Here is a 19,430-nt window from a genome sequence, read left to right as displayed (position 1 = left end):
TCCCTAAGCTTCCACAGTCAGAAGCCAACAATGCCCACTGGTTAGAGAATGGGGAGCCTCAGAGACCCTTCAGCCCAGCGGGCCAGCTGCCTCTTTGCTGGACGGCTCCTGAGCTGGACTCAGTGGTGGGGAATCTGGGAGGGAGCGCTGTGACGTGGGCCTGGAGGTGCAGGATGCTCCGGTGGGTATGAAGGGCCCACTTCAGCCCAGCCCAGGAAATAGTTCTAAAAGGGACCCCATCCCTTTGTGAGCCAAATAACCTGCTCGTGGATGTGGGCCGAGGCCCTGGTGGCACCCCCATTACCTATCCCTGGTGGCCAGACTTATCTCCTCACTCCCTTTGGAGACCAGACCCCCACCCTGCAGTCTGGAGGGTTTGGGCTGGGGTCACCAGTCCTGGCCTCTCTCCTGGTGCCCTCTCTGCTGCCTGCCCAGATCCTGCTCCCACGAGGGCTTGGCCCAGAACCTCCCAGAACCAGCCTCTCCCTTCCACTTCCCCCACCCCACAGAAGTGCAAGGACTCTTCCACTTTCCCATGCACGCCCCACCCCCCTCAGCATGGGCTACCAAGCTCTTCGCTCCGGCTCATCATCCGTAAGGCCCTTCCTCCTCTGCGTCTCTTCCCACCCTAGAGTCCCACGGGGAGTCATTTATCCGGATAGACTGGCTCTCCTCAGTGCAAACATTCACAGGAGCATTAACAGGCCTAAAACCCAATTAGCCTTCAATTACTCAGGCCTCCACCAGATTTTCCGTGATGGGGACAGAGGTTAGGAATGTGCTTGGGCCTGCCTGATGGTAGCTCCCCTCCATTCCACCCCCCCCAGGCACCGCTACTCCTGTCCGGGCCAGTCTGCTCCCTGCCGCCGCTCCCTCCTTCCTTCCTTCCTTCCCTCCTTCCCTCGCACTCTTCTCTCTTGCCCTCCCTTCCTTCCACATCCCTCTTAAAAAAAAAGCAGTATTCTTAAATATTATTAGTACATAACTAACACAAGGTTTGAAAAAACCTTATTGTAAAGGCGTAATGCAAAAGAATGCAAAGTGAAAAGCTAAATCCCCACCCTACCCCCGCCCCATAAATCCCAGTCAGTAAGCGGGGGTTCTCTTTACTTTCAGACATTTGATTCTATACATCTACACATACACACCACACGTAGTTTTAAATGTTCTTTTTTTTTAAACATTTCAGATTGGGGCCCTACTATTCATATTGGTTTTTAATTAATTCGGCTGCGCCGGGTCTTAGTAGTGGCACTCGGGATCTTCGTTGCTGCGTGCAGGCTCTTAGTTGTGGTGTGCGGGACCTAGTTCCCTGACCCGGGATTGAACCCCGGGCCCCCTGCACTGGGAGCGCGGAGTCTTAACCACTGGACCACCAGGGAAGTCCCCATGTTGTTTAATGACCTACTGTATTCACTGAGCAATATGTCATATCGGCTGCATCTCTCCATGTCAGCGCACAGAGCTCTTCCTTCTCCTGGGTGCATAGTAATCCACCGTGTGGCTGCTCCATGATATATTTGGTCAGTCCTTTCTTGATGGACGTTGAGTTGTTTCCGAGGTTTGGGATGACAAGCATCATTGCAGCGACCACCTCTGTCCCTATATGACTGTGCACAGAGGCCAGTGTTGCTGTGGGACAGATGCCTAGAAGTGGAATTGTTTGGCCCCAGGGGATGCATATTTAAAATGCTGATAATTATTGCCAGAATGCTCTCCATCTCCAGAACCTCCAAGATTGTGCCAATTTGTACTCTCAATTCTCCATTTCCTCTGCTCTCATCAACACTGGGTATTATCTTTTTAAAATTATTTTTCAACCAAATAGGGAAAATGACATCTTGTGATTTAATTTGTACTTCTCTTCTTCCAATCTACTATCTCCCTTCACCACTCCTTTACTTCCATGTCCCACTCCCTCCTCTTCCTCAATCTCATCCAGCCTGCCTCTCCTCTCTCTCTGTCTCTCCCACCCCATCCCCATCAACTCCTCTTGTTCCTCGCCTCCTTCTTTCCGCTCTCTTCCCCACATCTTCTCATCGCTTTGCCTTCCCTCTCTCCTTCTCCCTCCTCCCCTGGGTACTATAGTCCTGGAGGGAGGGGCATCCAGAGAAGCTATTAGCTCTGCCCCCCTAATACTCTGAGTCCTGCTCGCCTCTTAACACCTCCCTGAGCCTGGGCCTCTAAGCCCCATCTCACTCACGTCTCCCTCTAATCACTAAGGCTTATTTCTGATTTTCTGAAGTGACAAGGAGCTGGGTTTGGGGGAGGGAGGGCTGTCAGCCAGCATCCTCCAGGATTGAGGGAGGGAAGATGCAGGGAGGGAGGCCTGGCTCAGGGGATGTGGCAGTGGAGACTCCAGCTAGGCCCTCCTCACTCTATAGGCCCAGATTCTCCAGCCCCTTCTGCCTCGGCTTATGGTGCATATACTTCCACCCTCAGGGTGTTCTTTTAGGCTGTTTTCTCTGGTTTCTTTTGTGAAAAGGAGAGTGACTCCCCCTTCCCCCAGGGAGCTCCCGTGGACAGTCTCAGTCCTCCACTGTGCCCCCTCTTTTCCCTCCCCTGCTGCCACCATCTCCCTCTGCCCCAGCCCTCTGATCCCCAAGGTGGGAAATGCCTCCATGCCGAGCACCCCTCACCTCCATCTCCTGCTTCTTACCCGTGGACATCCCGGTCTCCCCTCTCCTGCCCCAAATCCACTCCTCCAAAAGCTCAGTGAATTGGCATGAATTTAATTAAGGACAGCAAGCAAATCTCTTGTCATTACAAAAACATTTAAGGTAAAATATGTGCTTAGGGGCTTCCCTGGTGGCGCAGTGGTTGAGAGTCCGCCTGCCGATGCAGGGGACATGGGTTCGTGCCCCGGTCCGGGAAGATCCCACGTGCCGCGGAGCGGCTGGGCCCGTGAGCCATGGCCGCTGAGCCTGCGCGTCCGGAGCCTGTGCTTCGCAACGGGAGAGGCCACAACAGTGAGAGGCCCGCGTACCGCAAAAAAAAAAATAATAAAAATAAATAAATAAAATAAAATGTGCTTAGAGTAGAGGTCTCAAGAGAGGTAGGATGAGGGAGCCAGAACTAATTTGAGGGAGTTACACTTGAGCCCCAGTTCTAGCCCCACTGTGTGACCCTGGATGCTCCCCTGGTGTCTCTGAGCCTTTCCATATCAGTCCCCCAGAACCTCCAAGAGGCCCAGCAGGAGTACCTTACTCCTGCCTGGAAGTGTTCTCCCTGCACTAATTTAATTACGTGGCCTAACTGGGCCCAGGCTGGGGAGGTGGTTAATGGCAGCTGCAGAGACAGTGGGTAATCAAGAATTAATTAAGCGTTTCTGGGGATTCCCGAGTCTGGGCCAGGGATTCCTGGGAGCTTGGCTATATGGCTGAGCAGGGTGTGGGAGGGGGCCCCCTCCAGCTTCCCCTGTGCCCTGCCCCTGCCCCTGCTTCCTCAGGAGCTGGGGGAAGCAGCAGGCCCTAGCTCCAGAGAGGCTCTGGGTGCAGGGCTCCCCACTGAGGCAGTCTCTGATCAGTGGGATATGGAAGCACACAGGGGCCAGCACCTACCCGCCAATCCAGGAGCCAGCAGTGGAGTGGCAGCGTGGAGCTGGACGGGCGCCTGTGCGAGTGGGTCTGGACATTGCTGTTAAGGGCTCAGCCCATGTTCAGGTTGGGGCTCAGTCTAGGCTGGGCAGGTGGAAAAGGAAAGGTGGGGCCTCAGCCTCTGGGCTTTGGAGTCAGGCAGCCTGAGTTGCGCACTCAGCGTTACTACTTGCTACGGGTTGGTGCTCTGCCCCAAGGCCTGTCCCCCAGCTCTTCGTGGAGCAGGTTCCTCCCTAGTATTCAGGTTCCAGAGAATGCATCACCTCCTCAGGAAGCCTTCCTTGACCACTCAGGCTAATTTGCCTCCGCACCCCCGAGTGACTGTCACATCCCTCTGCCTTATTTTCTGTTCACGTATTTCTTGACTTGTTTCTTGTGTGCCCCCTTGTCTTCTTCACTAGAAGAGCGTTCCATATGCAGGCAGAGCCGGGCCAGCCTGGCTCACAGCTGGATCCCCAGAACCTAGCACAGCGCTGCCCTTAGAAGGTGTGCCCGGAAGGAAGAGGTCTCTCTCAACCTGTCTCCTCACCTGTCAAATGGGGGATATTCACACTCTGCAGACTCTCAGGTCGTGAGGGGGATTTAGAGCCCGGACTCGGGAAGCGCTGAGCACCGCGCCGGCCCAGAGCTCGCCGCGATGGCGGTCACGACGTGATCAACTTCATCAGCGTAGTCCTTGCCACCGTCATCATCACGGGCGAATTTCCTGCCCCACCTCCCGGCTCCGGGCCCCGCCGGCTGCGGGGTGGAAGGCGCCCGCCGGGGTAGGGGCCTCGCCAGGCCAGGCCGGCAGACCCGCCGCGGGCCCCGCTCCTTCCCAGGCGCCCCCGCGCCGCCGGCGCTTTGAAGTCCCAATCCGGCAAATAGAGTCAATCAATTATGAAGGGAACAATCTGGCGGCCCCTCGGGGAGCGGCGGCCGAGCGATCCCGGGGGATTAGGCCGCAAATCGCGCTGAGCCTCCCTAAGTGACAGCGAGAGAATCGCACGCGGCGGCGGCGGCGGGAGCGGGAGGGAGCGCGGCCGCTAACCCGATTATGCAGATCCGCGGGGGGCGCGGATTAGGCCGCGGGGGCGGCTTCGCCCTAAGCGGCTCGGGGATTTGGGAAAAGTTTACTCGGGCGGAGGGGGCGGGGCCTCCCCCGGGCGGGCTGCCCATCGCTCCCAGCTGGGTGGGTGGAGGCCGCAGGGCCGCAGAAGAGCCCGAGGTGGGGCGCACCTCAGACGTCGGCATGGCAGCACCTTTCCAGGCACACGCTCACACACACACACACACACACACGCACGCGCGCGCGCGCAAAGAGTTACACACGATAACCCTACGTACATAAGCCCACAAACCCACACACCCTGGCTCGCCATCACCCTTCCAAGCTGCAAAAGCACGTGAGAACACACAGAGGCGTGCACACATGCCCCCAGGCTCAGCGTCCCAGGTAAGCCGTAAGCCAGGCTTATGATCACTCACACAGCAGTGGCTCACGGTCACACGAGCGTTCACGTACACACTCGCAGAAACAGGCAGATGCTCTACCATTCACAGACACACCATCCTGCATCCAGATGTGGTGCCTCCCTGCCGCCCCAGCAGACACCCCAACACAGGTGGAGATGCCAGCCACAGGATGGCCCATGCAGGCATGTGGTCAGGTGCATAGCCCCCTGGAAGGACCCTGAGGACGAGCATGTGCCAGTGTCTGTGAGCATGAGTGTTTTTGAGTGTAAGCCTGCCAGGGTGGCCCATATCTCTGGAGTCTGGGCCTAGTCTTGGGCTTCTGCAACGGGGTGGAAGGGACTGAGGCATGACACTGAGTCCCCTTGGTGACTCTGGCTGGGGGTCCTCTCTGTAGGCTGGGGGTCCAAGACTTTCCTCACCAGGTCCTCTGGGCCTGCTGCTTCCCTGAGGTGTAGTCAGGGAGGAGGTTGGGGAAAGAAGGCAGTAGCTTCCCCCTACCCATCTGGGAAAAGGGCACAGAACCCAGCTCCAAGACAACGGAAGGCAGGCTGTCAGGAATGTCTCAGCCACTTTTCATGTGTAAAATGTTCAGTGTGTATGATTGGGGTATGTCCAGGGAACACTCAGGCTTTCATGCTCAGTGTATGTCCATGTATGCTTTTGTGTTTGCCAGTATGTATATCCTTAGCCTCGCACCCCTCACACAAACATCACAGCCACATATAATGACTGAGGGCACACAGCGACCACAGACAGGCACTCATTTTAGACACCCAAAATGACCATGGACACATATTCTTAACACACACACACACACACACACACACACACACACAGCACGCCTCTGAGAGAGGCCCATCCTCTGCGTGGGCAGACAGTGAACACTAAATGGAGTCACCTTCTCAGTCCCCACAGCTGCTGTCAAGGTGGCAGAGGGCAATTACTGTGGCATGGAGGACACCTCACCCCATGGCCTAGGCAGTGACAGAGTGATCCTGTGGCTGGCTCGATCAATGGGGAAGAGGGGTCAGGGTTAATGAGTCTTTAGCAAGCATGGCACTGGCTGCGGCCTCCAGCCCCTGTGCCGTGTGCATGTGTGCCTGTGTCCATCACACACACCATTGTTGTCACTGGAAAGAGGGTATATGTGTGTGTGTGTGTGAGGGGGGGGGCATTATTTTCAGAATCTGGGATCCACCCTAGAGTGGTCTGGGCTTACCCCTGGACCCTGGTTAGTGGGGGAGGGAGGTTCTACGGTGTGATGAAGATGTGCTCTGGTGTCTCAGGCTGCTGGGCATGGTAGGGGAAGAGTCCCCTCCCTGTGTAACTACAGCCAGGCCCTGATGCTGTCTGGGCTTGGTTCCCTAATTGACCTTCCCTCCTGCAACCTTTCTGGTCCTGAATCCCTTGGAGGTGAAGCTGAAGGAATCAGACCTTCAAGAAGAAATTCTCTTGGGTATCCCTGACCTACTGGACAGGACCTGTAGGTCCAGTTGGCCAGCCCCTCACACCTAAAGTGCCTGGCCCCCCATGGGGCAGTCAGGCCTGATTTCATGCTCAGGAAGGATTCCTCTGGCTGCCAATGGGGCAGATATGACTAGCTGGCTGCAGGGAGGGCTGAGTCACAATTAATCAGCAGCCAGGCTGTGGGGAGGGGCCGACCAGGCAGAAGCCCACCACAGAGGTACACAGGCGGAGGCCTGCAGGATTAAAGGGAATGAGGGTGGGAAAAGCACACACCCAGGGTTCCTCCGGGGGGGCTCAGTGGCATCTCAGGGGTCCTTAGCTGGGTTGGGCCCTCCTTCCCCCCAGCCTGCCCTGATCCGAATCCTGCTGCCCCACTTGGTGGATGTGTATCCGTGGGTAAGGTACTTCATCTCTGTGTGCCTCAGGCCCCATCTCTAAAATGGGAATAAAATAATCCCTTCCTCATAGGACCTATATAAAGGAAATGTGAAGCATGTGGCAGAGTGGCTAGCAGAGAGGAGGTGCTCAAGCTGTGGGAACTTCTGTTATTGTTACTACAATATTATAATTAGTTTAGAAGAGGCAGACCGCAGAAAAAAAATCCAACAGCCGATGAAATCTGACACCCCTTCCCCCAAAGGAGGGAGGCTGGGGAGAAGGGAGACCCCTTGGGATCCATGACAATTTCCCCTCCCCCATTCAGGTTTATTACCTAGGAGAGCACACACGGGTTGGGGGAACTAGTCTGGGCAGTCTACCCTGAGGGGAGGCAGACAGAACCGCCCCCTCCCTCCAGCCCCCAAGTACAAGTGTGTGAGGAGTAGGTGGGGAGAGGGAGGCCAATCTGAAGTGGCTCAGCGGCTCAGTTGTTTCAGGCCAGAAGCCATTACCTTCCTGGAGAGAGAAGCCCATGGCCCATCTGAGGCTGGGGGCAGGGGCGAGCAGGGTGAAGATTGGAGTGAGACCCCATGTCTGCCTGGGGCCTTCTTGCTGTCTTTTCTCTTCTCTGACCAAGTGAAGAGGCAAAGTCCAACTCACTCTCCTCCAGTTTGGGCATGTTCCACGCTGGCCCTGGGGGTGAGGGCGGGGACCAGCCAAAGAGGAAGGGGTCCCTGCCCACAGTGCCTCGAAAATTGATTGCACCTACTGTGTGCAAGGCCCCCAAGCATCTCCTGTTTACTTTGTACCCTCGACACAGCTGGAAACCAGCAGGGATCTTCGAAAGAAAGGCATCCAATTATCTAGCCTGGGGGGCAAGATTCGGCAGCCGGAATCAGAGGATTTCCATATAGGGGTTGCAGAGGTGGCCAACAAGAGGGAAGGGGGGTGCTCAAGACCCTGCCTGCTGGGTTTGCACTGCAAGTGTGCTGTTTTATGAAGATGGTTTGCCTGCTTGGGGTGGCTTGGTGCTGATGACTGAGGAGAGGGCTAAAACTTCAAGCTCAGGGAAAACATTAGTCTACTAAATTTCAGGCCTGGAACCCACTCACGTCAACGTGGCAATTTCTTGAGTCACCCCCAAGGTGGGTAAAGGGGGACAGTGATGGGAGTGGCAACTTGTGATGGGCCCTGGAAAAATCCAAGACTAGTTCTTATCTGTAAAGGACAAGAGGGGACCTTGTGTGTCTCTAGGGGACAAGTGTGTCCCTAAAGAGCAAGGCTGTCTCAGTACCATGGACAGCAAGACCCTTCTTCCCCTTCCAGCCCCAAGTAGAGTTTATCTGTCCATTTATTCACTGGTGTTGGGTGTGTGTTGTGGGGTGGAGGACTGGAGAAGAAATGGGACAAGGAGAGGAATGAGGCTGTGTCCCCGCCACTTACAGGCTGTCAGTAGGTTGAGAAGACAGACTTCTAAGTAGCCAAATGCGGGGATTGTGTCTGTGCTGATGAATCTGTCCTCAGCCCAACTCCTGTGAGGTAGAAGGTGTCTTTCCACATCAGAAGCTCTCAGAATGCTAAAAGGGTGTTTAAACCACACTAGGCGTCCTGGGGGAACTGAGAAGTCAGCTTTGCAAAGCACATCTTGCAGGCTCCAGCCAACCTTAAATTCTAGCTGGCACCTGAATAGCTTCGTAGCAATTTAAATTTCTTTGTCTGTCCTTTCCAGATCTGGCCACATGAACAGGTCTGAATCCCTGGGAATATTCACACCTCTCAGGGCACAGAGCCTAGGGAAGGCAGAAGCAAGATTCTGTTCTGGGTAGGCTGTGAGTAGCAGTGCTGAGAATCTGGTGGCGGTTGAGATTGGCATGGGGCTGATGATCGTGGAGACAGAGACAGCCATGGAGATAGTGGTGATGGTACTAATGTGCTAATGGAGTGGGGGAGAGAGCTGGGGTGCTGATAATGGTGGAGGTGATGGGGAAGTATTGGCAACAGTCAAAATGTGGCAATACTGTAGGCAAAGAAGTAGGCCCTAATGGGAGATAGCTTGGCAGAGTCTGAGTTCATAAGACTATAGTCTGAGTTCATAAAAACTCAGCCTGGGTTCGACTTCTGCTTTTGACATTTGCTAGCTGTGTGACCTTAGGCAAGTTATTTTAACTTTTCTGTGCCTCAGTTTCCTCATCTGATAATAATAATGCCTACCTCATAGAGTTGTCATAAGGCTGAAATTAGTTAATATATGTAAAATGCTTAGAACAATGCCTGGAACCTGGTGAATACTATGTAAGTGATAGCTGCTAATACTATTAAGGAAGGCAGTGGAGGTGGTGATGATGAGGGTGGAGGTGAGAACAGGGATCGTAATGACAACAACACTAATAACGGAGTACTAACCTTGTGCCTTGCGCTATTCTAAGCTCTTTGTATGTAGGAATTTGTTTAATCATTTTAACCCTATGAGCTAGCTCATATTATCCCCATTTTAAAGATGATGAAGGTAACACAGCTAGCTAGTAATTGGAGGAGCTCTAGAGCCTGTGCACTTAACCACTTGCTGAGTGGCAACAATGATGGAGTGGGGCACAGCGATAGCGAGTGTTGTGTACTGTGGATGGTGGTAATGGAGGGGGCCTGGGCAGTGGTGGTGGTCCTGGAGGAGGTGCAGGGGCAGTGTAGTCACCTATAGGAGCATCCACTAGCCAAGTTCCCAGTAGTGCTTTCAGCTGCTGAGGGGAGGCTCTGCCAGGTTTCCCTGGTGCTGTGTGTGTGTGTGTGTGTGTGTGTGTGCGTGTTACTGACCTTTTACATGGTTCCGCTCTGAAAGCAGGTAGGATAGCAAGGACCTTCCTTTCTGTTCAGCAGCAGGGGCTTTGCGTCCCCGGCAGTGAAGTAGGATGGAAACAGGCAGACTCTCCGGGCACAGTGTGGCAAAGCCGTGGGCTGGGGCTTCCCATTTGTCCTCCATCCCCTTCCTGGGATTTGGCATCCTCTGACCCCATCACTGCCCAGGCCTTGAGCTGCCTGCTAATGCCTGGCCTGCACTGATGGAGCAGACAGCAGCAGAGGCAAGCTGCCCAGCCCATCACGGAACTCTCTCGGCCTCGCCTGCCCAGCGCTGGCTCTGGCCTGCCTCCCGCTTGCTGCGGCGCTGAGGGGGGAAGCCTTAATAGAGAATCCGCCTCTGCGCCACCACTCCCGCCCGCCAGCCTGTCCCTATTATCAGCACCATCAACGGCGGCAAATGACACTCGCGGAATCTTGACTCCAATCTGATGCCTGGTCCCCGGGGCCGCAGAGAGGCGCAGGCTGGCCAGGCTGGGGGGCTGAGGAGGGGCTGCGCTGTAATAGGATGTGGCCGAGGATGGTCTATTAGCAGCGCCGCAACTGATGATGAGCCCCCACCCCAGCCCCTTGGTGTCGCCATCCCCCCATGCCCCCCCAGCCAGACATATAGGAGGCTCGTGGAGGCAGGGGAGCTCGGGGAGGGGGCTGCTGCAGGGGGTTGGGCTGGGGCATCTTTCAGCCTGGACACCAGGCTCCCTTGGGGAACCTGGGGGTTGGGGGAGGGAAGTTGGAGAAATGAGGCCCCTCAGACTCTCTCCTTCTGACCATGTGCTGGGGAGGAAGAGGAGTAGGGAGCAAGGGGTCCCTACTGAGGGAGGGTGACTTTTTCCATTCCTACCTGGGAGCATCCAGGGCTCCAGGTCTGGAAGGATTCTCAAGAGCATCCCATCCAGCCTCCTTTTCCAGCCTCTTCTTGAACTCTCTGAGACATGGGAAGCTCAGCACCTCCCTGGCCACCTGTCTCATTGCTTCATGCTTCCTCATTTGGAGTCCTGAGTGGCCTTTCTTTCTTGGTACCAGGGCCCTGAGACCCCTAGGGGTACTCACCCCACAACCAAGAAAACCTCATAGGATGTGGAGACAGAAGGTGGGTCTCAAGTCTGCTTCCCCGGGCCCCTACCCCTCCTCATGGCCACAGATCTTCTGGCCTTTGTGTAATGTGTGTGGAAAGGTTCTAAGAGGCTGGGGGGCAGATGGATGAACCCACCACAGGGCCCTGGATAATGCAGGACAGCTAGGTCCTAGCCCAGCTCATCTGCTGGGCGACCACGGGAGAGCTACACACTGTCCACCCTAGTCTGCCTCCCTCTCCCCTCCAAAAGGCCCTTGCTGAGAAAGGGAGGTAACGAAGCTGGCTTTTCTCCCACAGGGGACAGGGCGGGTAAGCGCTTTGGGAGGCAGGAATCATGGATTTGGGGTGGGACAATCTGTAAGTATGGTCTCCTTAACACCCCCTCCACCCATGCATATACAACTGCAAAGGGGTGGAGGAAGACGAGGCTGAGAGTAGAGTGTGAGCTTGCCCCTTCCCTTCTTTGGGCCTGGCTATCAGTGCTGGGGGCACTGTGTGTGTGTTGGGGGGGCGGGGCTGGGAGGCGGGGTCAGAACACAGGGCTCTGTCCTGCCCTGAATGGGACCCGGCAGGCTGGAAGCCTGGGCTCTCTGGACTCCAGCCCAGCTGGACAGGGCTCCCTTCCGAGCTTTGCAACAGGAAAGAGGGGCTGGGCCTGCCTGTGCGAGGACCCCTGGGGCCTGGCTCATGACCATAGCCCCCTGACCCCACCCCCAGGTCTGGACCTCTGACCACAGCACTGAACTCAATCTGTTCTGCCCACTGCCTCCACCATGCCCCGTAGTCCAGAAGCCACAGACGTCCAAGCTGTTTGCCTCTGCTGAGTGCCTGTCCTCAGTGCCCCAGCGGGGGCCTGGCCATCAGTCACAGAGCTGGCTGGACACGCAGGGCCGGATGTGCACCAGTGGATGGCAGGCGGCAGGGGGCACCGACTCTTGCTCGTGAGCCCCTTGGTGGCCTCCATTCACTCCACACCTTCCCTGCGCCATTTGCTCTTGCCAAGATCACCTGTGCCCTCACCTGTGCACATCCTTCTTTCTCCATCACCTGTGTCTACCTCACCTGTCCTGTTCACTATGTCCTCTCACCTGTGCCCCTCTGCTCTGTCCCCTCTCTCCTCCCTCATCAGATTCCTCTCCCCTGTCCCCTCCTCCCTAGTCTCTGGGCCACAGTCTTCCCCTCTCTTAGGCAGTTTCCTGTGTTAGTCTCTCCACCCGCTTAGCCCCTTAGGGGCTAAAAAAGCCAAGATTCAGCCTGTGACATTCCATTTCCCCGACAACAACTGCTCCTACTTCAGCCAGGCCATCCCCTTTTCCAATCAGCTACCAGTAGGGAATTGGGACCCCAAGGCAGGATAGATTCTTTGGTCCAACTGGTGGTACAGGTGAGAGGAGGAGGCCTTGTGTGATTTTGGGGGAGAGGGGTCACTTGGCCCGGGCACCCTGGGGAGAGGATGCAGTTCTGGAGGTTCGGCAGCAGGGGGCGCCCAATCCATTCTCTATTCTCAGACCCCACAGCTGTAATTGCCCAGAGCCGGAATAGCCCACCGGGGTGAGTGTTGAGTACACTGTGGGTTGGAACCCTTGAGAGCCCTCAGGAGAGGGTGAGCTTTGTCCAAGTCTGAATTTGGCCTTGTCTTGTTTGCCTTTTAAAGACACTCTTACCTGTTTCCCAGAATTACTTCTCTATTTGAAGTCCTACGAGGGATGAATGAACTTGGCCTTAGACCTCTGGGGTAGAGGAAGGTGGAAGAGGTGCTGTCGTTCCTCTGGGGAGGACCACCTCCACTGTCCTCAACCCTGGAGACTGGCATTCCGCCTCTCAAATCGTCCCATCTGCGGGAGATAAGGAGTAAGAGCCTCCCCTCGGCTTCCCTAAGATTCCTCCCTTCTCATCTACAGGCAGTGTCCTCCCTCCACTGGACTAACACCTACACCAGCTGGGGAAGGAGCACGCCCAAGCCAAGCCCCAACAGACCTGTCTGGTGCCCAGTGGTATGGAGGAGAGGAAGGGGGCTGGGCGGGGTGGGCCTTCCCTGTGTGACAGTGTGACCATGTCTGTGACACACTAATAAATAGTGTGTGCATGTGTGTGCACAGGTGTGTGTGTGTGACTGAGAGAGAGAGAGAGAGAGAGAGAGAGAAAACAAGGTTTGTTCTGTTCTTTTCACAGCAAAACCTGAGACAGGTGCTACAGTGCACCCCCTTCCCCCTCTACACACACTTTGGGAAGGGGCTGAGCCTGGGTGCGAGGGCAAAGCAAGTGTGTGTGACATTGACTCCAACTAGGTGAAGCTGCCCCTTGGGGCGTGCCGCCAACCTCCTGTCCTCAGTGCCTAAAAGCTCACCACTAAAATTTTGATCTTTCGGAAGGAAGGAAGGCACTGCCCCAGGCTTGCATATTATCATAATAGTCATGGCTCTGGGATAGGACAGCATGAGGGGCCCGGAAGTGACTTGGAGACAGAGTGTGACAGGGGACATTTGCTGAAGAAGGCTAAACTTGATGGGGAGGGGTCTCCCATAGCCCTCTGACCTGGGGCAGGCGGGAGGGAGGGCCTGGTGCAGTCACTTCAGGCCCATAAACACCTTTCTGGGCCTCCCATTTTGCTGGGAACTGGAACTGAGATCCTCAGTGTAACACCCCCCTCTGCCCCAAGCAGGCCATGGGAGGTTGGTAAATATCGTAATCAGATTAGTGAGTGGAGACGGCAGAGGCTACGGTGGGAAAATGCTCTGGGTTAGCCTGGCCCCCACCCCTCTCCTGGGAATCCAACCCTCTTGCCCTGCCCAACCCCTCCCCTGTGGGCCCCAAAGCCATCTTGGCTCTTCAGTGGCCTCTGTTGGTCTGGGTGATCCTACCTATCACCTGGCTCTCTCTGGGTTTGGTGGAGATTTCTGTATCCTGGGTCTCCTCAGGCCAGGGGAGAGATGGGGCAGCAGAAAGCCCAGCCCTGCTGGCACCCCTCCCCTCCACTGGGCTGCTTTTCTCAGACCGCTGAGCCCAGGAGGGACCCTGACCCCTTCTTCTGGTCATGATGATGTGCTCACCTGTGAGACTGGGATGAAGCCTCAGGATTCCAGGGTGATCACAGCTGGAGGGAGTGTCTGGTGGGAGGCGTGGGTTTAATCAGGGTTGAGTCAGAATCACTTCCCTCCTCAGTCTTCTCCATGAGAAGGTGAGTACAGGTCTGCGCACAAGGGGCGCAGGAAGCCTGGCCAGACGGGATGGAATGGGGCAGAGATAGCCAGGTATATCCCGGGGAACAGTAGGAACATCAGGTCAGACCAGGAGGGGAGGGGCTGAGAGAACAGAGGTTGGTGTGCTGTGGAGGCTGGAGAGCTGGGAGACTGGAGAATTGAGGATTGGGGGCTGAGAATCTAGAGAGTGGAGATTGGGAAGCCAAGAGGTTGGGAGCTGGGGGTTGGAACTGGGGTTGTGAAATTAGGAGACAGAAGACTGGAGCTAAAGGATTTGGGTCTGGGATACTGAGGATTGGGATATTGGGGGGCTGAGGATTTGAGGTATTGGGGAATTTAGGGGCTGAAGGTTAAGAACCGGGGTGTTGGGGGACTAGAGGATCAGGACCTCAAAAGAGGTTGAGGCGTTTGGGGCTGAGGAATGAAGGGCCCCTGGAGCTGAATGTGGAGAGAGAGGAAGTAGAAAAACGTCCTCAGGGGCAAGGAGAGGTGTCCATGGCTGGGTGGGAGAAAGTGCTAAAGGCCCCAGGACAGGCCCCCCTCAGCCTCTAAGGCCGAGCTGGGGCCACCGGGGCGGGCAGCGGGCCTCTCCTTTTCGGGCTGTCAGAGCGGGTTAGGCTCCAGGAATTGGCTCTCTGGATCATCTCCCGGGAGCCAGCCCCTCCTGGCAGCTTTGTTTGGGGAAAGCGCAGGGATTAGTGGGCCTGCCCCCCACACCACCTCCCAGCCGCCAGCTCCTAGCGCTTTCATCCCTGAAGGTCGCTAAAGCCGCAGTGCTTTGAGATTAGGTCCCACAAAGGGGCCCCTTGTGCTCCAGCCAAGCCTTGGGGGCAGGAAGGGGAGGGGGTCCCGAGAACTCAGTGCAGACTGAGCCCCTGAGACAAATGCTTCTCTCCTTCCCTGGCGCATCACGAAGGTCTCCCTGGCCAAAGGCAGAAGACCCCTCCCATCTCCCTGCCCCCAGCTCAGAGACTGTGTCTCCAGTGGAGCCTGGTGAAGGGCATTTCAGGGTAGTTGGAGGTGACTCCCAGGCGTCGCCTGCCCGCCCCCGCCCCCCCGCCCAGCATATCAGCATCCACCTGTGGTCATCTCAGGGTGGGGCGGGCTAAAGGCACCCAGCGCAGAGGCCAGAGCGGGTCTAGACCATAGACTGAGAAGGAATATCTGTCCCACCTGCTCACTGAGTGGGTGGGGAGACCAGCCAGGGCTGGAGAGAGGAAGGGGCTTGTCTTGGGTCATACCACATTGCAGGCCCAGCTGGGGCAGGAATGTGGGGAGCTCCCCCTTTCACCCAGGCTAGCGGTCAGCAGGCCTTCTTGATGAGGTGGGGACAGTTTTGTGCTTCCTGCATGGAAGAGAGTAATATTTAAAAATGTGGCTTCCAGCATAAAGTTGCCAGCTATTAATTTGTCCATATAAGGGCACTGAGAGAAAACTATCAACCGCTGTCAGAATGATTTCATAAAAGAAAGGATATTTTCATGTCAAAAAAGTTGAAAAGACATAATCCCAAATAGAGAGGTTAGAGCTTCATATTGAATAGACATAGCTTTAGGAACAATTTCCTACAAAAATCTTATTTTTCTCTTTTCTTGATGTTTGGGTGAAAGGTCTTGGGACTCTTAGACCAGGTAACCTCAGAGGGAGTGCCTGCCCCATGGGGCTGAGGGCCTTAGGTCCTATGCACCCAGGTCCCCTAGATCTAGATCTTCCCACCACTCCATGCCAGGGGTTGGGGGGCAGCAGCTGTTTCGGGTCTGGCCCTGGGGAAGTTGGAGGAAGAGGCCCTGAGATTGGGCTGCTCCTTAGGGGCTCTGCTGAGAGGGCAGTCTTCGCCTTGTCCCCCTCCTTGCCAAGGAGACACATGAAGAGGAGGGGGAGGGAGCAGGTTTGACTGCGGGTCGATAGAGGAAAATTTCTTCCTGTCCTCTCACTCATAAAGTGTTTGTGGCCAACATGTTGCACAACGTTCCCAGAGAGGCCACAAAAGGCAGTACTGGGCTGGCGGGGTCAAATAGAGCTCGTGGAGCCCAGCCCCCTGCCTAGCCCCCCACCAGGGTAATTGGGGTGCTGGTGGTGGGGTTATGGGGTTAGTCTGAGGAACAATGAAGGGGCTCAATAAATCCCTTGTGAGGAAGAGCCCACAGGCTGCAATGAGAGGTAGGAACTGACGGTATTAGCCAATACTTATGTGCCATTTACCACTTACCAGGTACTATGCTAAATGTTAACTCATTTAATGTTAACTCAGTTAATGTTAAACGTTAACTCATTTAATCCTCACAGAAGCCCAAGGGGTAAGTACTAGTATTTCCCTCATTTTACAAGAAGACTGAGGCATGGAGTTAAGTGGCTTGCTCAAGGTCACACAGCTACTCAGTGGCTGAGGCTGGATTTGAACCCAGACGGTCTGGCTCCAGGGTCCATGCAATTTAATTACTGTGCATGTGATACTGCTCCACTGTAGTCCTGAGCGAGGGTTACCTCTGAGTCCCCACGATCACCTGGCCATGCCCTCCCCACTTCAGGATGCTCCATGGCTTTTCTAGGGTTTGGAGCCATCAAGAGGTGCTTGTCATTTTGCAGACACTGGGTAGAATGGAAGCGTCCCCTTGCCTAGTTGTGGTAGTTTAAACGACACGTCCACAAATTTTTCAATACTTCTTCCTTTGAGTGGTAGAGCTTAATTCTCCTCTCTCTCTTTTTTTTTTTTTTCTTTTTGCGGTACGCGGGCCTCTCACTGTTGTGGCCTCTCCCGCTGCGGAGCACAGGCTCCGGACGCGCAGGCTCAGCGGCCATGGCTCACGGGCCCAGCTGCTCCGCGGCATGTGGGATCTTCCCGGACCGGGGCACGAACCCGTGTCCCCTGCATCAGCAGGTGGACTCTCAACCACTGCGTCACCAGGGAAGCCCAATTCTCCTCTTTCAGTATGGGTTGGATTTAGTGACTTGCTTATAATGACTGAAACTTAGCAGAAGTGATGTCACTTTTAAGATTAGCTTACAGCTTCAAATAGAAGACTACAGCTTCTATTGGACCTTTTCTCTTTCTCTCGGATCCCAGCCACCATACAAAGAAGTCCAGGCTCTCCTACTGAAGAGACCACATGGAGGAGAACTGGGACACACTGGCTGAGAGCCAGCACCAACCGCCAGTCCTGTGAATGAGTCTTCTTGGAAGAGGACCCTCCAGCCCTAACGAGACTTCAGATGAAGTAGCCCTAACCAGTGTAATTGCAACCCATGAAAGACCCCAGGCCAGAACCACCCAGCTAAGCTGCTCCTGGATTCCTGACTCTCAGAAACTGTGATGTAATCAATGTTTGTTTCAAGCCACTTAAGTTTAGGGGTAATTTGTTATTCAGCAATAGATAACTGATACACTTGGTCAACCTCACTGTCTGGAATCTCACCATTAGAGCTTCACCTATGGGTGGGTTAAGTCACTGTCACCTCCATGTCTCTCCCCAACGCTGAGATAAATAACAACTGGCTGATGCTGATTTGCTGACTCAGATAACGGCTAGAGGACACCTCCAATCTGGTTAGGGGATGCCATTCTGGGAATGGTATGTGGCCACTTAATCATTTTGAACCCACGCAGGACAGGGGTGGTCACCAATGAGCCGCTTTGACACAGTTGTATGATTTCACAGCTTTCGTATATGGCAGCTTCCAGAAAAACCACCCCCTGCTTTAGCTGACAGCAAAGGGGCAGGGCTGTCATGGGGATGAGGGCTTGAGGAGAGCTGAGCTCTGACAGGAGTAAGGCCCAGGTTCCACAGATCTCTGACATTCCTGGGCTCTCTCCATTCCTTGTCCAGTAGTGGCCAGAGCTGCATTCATGAGACCCCTCTCAGCATCTTCCAACCCGTTTCAGAATCCCCACCCTTGGCTGGCCACTGGTCAGAAGTTAGCACAGTGTGACTGTGCACATCTTAGTGTCATGGTATGTAGGTGTGAGTGTGTAAGGGCATGAGGTGGGAGACATTTGTGTGCAGAAGCATGTGCTGGTGGGAAGCATTCATCTGTGCACGTGTGCATTTGATTTGTGGGTATCTGGGTGGGAAGGAGTGTATATGCTGCCGTATTTTTGTGTGTACCTGCGAGAGTTTTTGTATACATCTATGAGAATCAGTGTATCTGCATGATGGCTTTATTGGAGTGGGGGCCTGTGCACCTCAGTCTGTGTGCCTGTCTTTGCTGCAGTTGGGATGCGTGTCTATGTGTCTGGCTTTCCACAGGCAGGTACCAGCGCTAGGAGAGCCTGGGCTGTGGTCCTTCAAGGGTTAAGAGAAACAGGCACCGCCATAACTCTTAATCATAGCTTTGCAAGCTTAGCCAGTGCCCCTGTTGAAAAATGTTTCAAAAAGCAAAATAAATGATCTTTTAGTTACAGAAGTATTGATTTTGCCCACATCTAGTAATAAAGAGCAAGTCACCTGTAGCTAAAACTCTTGTAAAATATATTTTATACTCTAATAGTCTGCAGATAGAGTCACCCGCTGAGCACAGATGACAAATCTCCCCAGCGCGGCCTGCGCCCCCCATATTTCACGTCAGGTACGCAGTGGTGGTGCAGGCAGTGACGGAGCTGGGCCTCCCTGCGGGTGAAGACACAGCGGCCTGGCTGGCCAGAGGAAAAGAAAAAGCCGGGTTCCCGGCACCAGGTCCATTCCCCAGGCCCCAACCTCCACGCTCAGCACCAACCTGGCTCACAGTGGAGGTTCCAGACCACCTGCCCTGCAGAAAGAGCTCCCCTCCTAGATCTGGATCCTGCAGAAGCAGCTCCCCCAGGCTCTCAGAGCAGGGCTCTGGCTCTCCTCACTGCCTAGCTGCAGAAGCTGACAGTTTGGGAGTGTTGAGGCTGGATCTAAGAGAAGAGTGAACAAGGGGGTGGGGACTCCTTCCTGGTTTGAAGCCTAGTTACCCTAGGTGTGCACACACACGTTCACACAGGTGCCACACGCTGCCCCTCCCAGGCCCCCATGCACACACAAAGGCACACACTTAGCCCCCAGTGTACACATACACAGAGAAACCCTCCATACGTTCAGAGGGACCCCACCCTGTGCAAGTACACACATGGACACTTGGCTTTATCCAGACACACACCCAAGAGCTCATCCAGGGCATGTCCAGTTCCCCCACACAGTCCTGCCGTGCATCTAAAGAACCAGACTGCGTCCACTCTACCCAGAGAATTCTTTCAAGAAATAGACTTGTCTGAAATGACCAAATAGTTACTTTGCTTTCGGGGATCGCTCTTTTCCTTCATTACCTGTGTTATATCCAGATAAATCTGGTCCCGTACACACCCACATATAACTCTCCCCACCCCTCTCTGCAGGTGGGAGGGCAGTTGCTTAGTGAGGGCACCCTGGTCTCTTGGCCTCTTTTACTTCCCAG

This window comes from Orcinus orca, chromosome 1 (genome assembly GCF_937001465.1).
Source record: "Orcinus orca chromosome 1, mOrcOrc1.1, whole genome shotgun sequence".
In the NCBI taxonomy this organism is placed as follows: Eukaryota; Metazoa; Chordata; class Mammalia; order Artiodactyla; family Delphinidae; genus Orcinus; species Orcinus orca.
Note: the sequence above shows the minus strand (reverse complement) of the source record.